General features: G+C 40.9%; 1 protein-coding gene across 1 annotated transcript in view; it reads left to right on the forward strand.

Moving 5' to 3' along the window:
• The window catches only part of LOC102875645 (phosphatidylinositol N-acetylglucosaminyltransferase subunit P-like), a 24,243-nt gene that overhangs the window by 14,502 nt on the left and 7,092 nt on the right, over window positions 1-2,649 (forward strand). The window lies entirely within an intron of this gene.

The raw sequence follows: 2,649 nt of genomic DNA on the forward strand, positions 1-2,649 counted from the left end.
TGTTGTTTGTTGTTAAGTGTCGAGTCACAGGCGACTCATAGCGACCCTATGAAGGAGAGTCCTTGGCACTTGGGTGCCTTTCATCCTCTCTCCAAGTTCATAGGGTTTCCGGAGGCAAGCTATTATGGAAGTGGATGCCACTCCTCCTTCCATGCTTGTTTAATTGGGGAGCTCCACCCCGCTCTCAGCTGGCATTGGGTAGCCAACCATTAATGCATTTGACACATCAGTGTCACAGTATTCAGCCTCACAGCAACCACAAGTGACCTGGTATATAGAGTCTTATAATCATCAAGGAAAAAATTAATCATCTCCTCATCATTGATTTAAGTAGTTTAAAATTTCTCTATATGTCTTGTTGTTGTGTACCACAGAGTTAGAACCACCTGTAGCTAGCCCTTCGGCAGGTTTTCAGAGACTGGTAATCATACGGAAGGAGATTGCCCATCCTTCTCCCACAGAGCGGCTGGTGGCCTTGAACCACGTGTCTTCAGGGTGGTAGTGCAGCTTCTTGCCACTAGGACACCAGAGCTCATCTTACTTTGGGCAAATTGATTTAACCTTCCTATACTATCGGATGGATGGTGAGGAGATTGAGATAGTTAACAATTTTAGTTTAGTTGGTTCCACAGTCAACACTCTTGGTACCAGCAGCCAGGAAATCAAGAGACAAATTGCATTAGGAAAGTCAGCTGTGAGGGACCTCTCCAGAGTACTGAAGAGCAACGACGTCAGGCTGGAAACTAAGGTGTGCCTGATCCAAGCTATAGTCTTTGCAATTGTGTGCTATGCATCAGAGAGTTGGACAGTGAATAAGGATGATAGAAAGAGAATTGATGCCTTTGAGCTGTGGTGCTGGAGAAGAGTGTTGAATATACCACAGTCTGCTAGGAGAACAAACAGGTTTGTCCTGGAGAGAGTGAAGCCGGAATGTTCCTTGGAGCCAAGGATTCTGAAGCTTCGTCTGACATACTTTGGGCATATTGCAAGGAGGAACTGGTCCTTGGAAAGGGACATCATGTTTGGAAGAGTGGAGGGATCGTGCAGGAGAGGAAGATCCTCAATGAGATGGATAGATTCTGTGAGTGGAGTGGTGGGAATGAATGTGTTTGAGACAGCGAGGTTGGCACAGGATAGAACGGTGTTTAGGGCTCTTGTACATAGGGTCACTATATAGTGACTCAATGGCACAAAACAACACCACCACAACTATCAGAGCTCCTTTCTCAGGGGGTTTTTTATTGGGTTTTTTTGTTGTTGTTGTTTTAAAATTTCATTCCCTCATCTGTAAAAGTTGTATACATACCCCAAATGATTTTTTGATGATTAAATGAAGCAAAGCATGTGAAGTGTTCATAAGTATGCTTAGCCTAAAGTTTCCTCAGATTTTATCTATTTTTATTACACAGGAAATACAGCAGATAGTGTGCCACAAAGAGTTGAGATTTATGGAAATAAGATTGTAAAGTAATAACATGCAGTACTGTCAAAGTAAGGTGGGAGGGGGAGGATAAATTCACATGTAAGTAACTGAATCTCATCATTATTCCTACCTCACTGGTGATAAAATATAAACCATCTACTATGCATAAAGCAAAATTATTTGGAATTTTAAGAATTACAATTGCCAGGACATGACTTCTACTCTTAAATGGCCTAAAATATAAGGTGAAAGTTAGTATGCTTATATAAAATAAGTAACGATAATAAAGTAATGGTAGGAAGTACTAGAAAGATGATTAGTAAATATTGAGCTAGAAAACCTGAGAGAAAAGTAATTTACAGGTGGATCAAGGAAAGCTTCAAAGAAACGTCTTTGTTTCCTCTGAACCTTAATAGATTGACTGCATACCTTACTGATACCTCTCTCCCTCCACCACTCCCTTTTCTACAGTATTGTATCTTGTATGGGCGTTTATTCCTGAGTCGTGGCTAAACTCCTTAGGCTTAACCTACTGGCCTCAAAAGTAAGTTGAATATCTTTATTAAAAGAAAATGTCCTTAATACTACCTAAGTTTTGTTAAGATATATGAATAGCAGTGTAGAAATTGGAGACATTTTAAAAAGTCATTAATGGACAGATGCATGCACATCTATCTACATAGAGCACACAGCGTGCACAGTCATGAACTCACACACAGCACCCAGAATGATCCTAAGGACAAAGGGAAGTTTTTCCAATGGGCCACCACTCCGCGTTTTTCCATGTAATCCTAACCCAATTTCGAGAAAAGTGTGCAGAATTGTTCCTGAAGAATTGGCTTTACAAACTTAAGCTTCTACTCTCTGAAAAGTGAGATGAATGTACTTGGTAGACTAATTTGTCACTGAAGAGTAAAGAGCCTTTCAACTCTCAAAATTTCCAGGAAGACTGACCAAGAATAGATGTTGTAAAAAAATGAAAGATGCTAGTGGGAGCTCTGGTAGCTCTTGGGGCTGTCAGTACCAGAACTCAACTTAACACCTGTATTCCAAGGCCTGAAAGAGAGCTAAGGTGGAGGCAGCACTGGAGATTGTTAACGCACAAGACAAAGGATGGAGGTGGCCAAAAATCTGAGTGCTTCCTCCTCTCATCTGTCTCTTTCCTTTCCTTCTCATGCTGTAAAGCTGCTGTGTAATTTAACTTGTAAATAATAAAGCTAAAGTGA

This window comes from Elephantulus edwardii, unplaced genomic scaffold, assembly GCF_000299155.1.
Source record: "Elephantulus edwardii isolate Elephantulus edwardi_28Jun2011 unplaced genomic scaffold, EleEdw1.0 scaffold00051, whole genome shotgun sequence".
NCBI classification, from domain to species: Eukaryota; Metazoa; Chordata; class Mammalia; order Macroscelidea; family Macroscelididae; genus Elephantulus; species Elephantulus edwardii.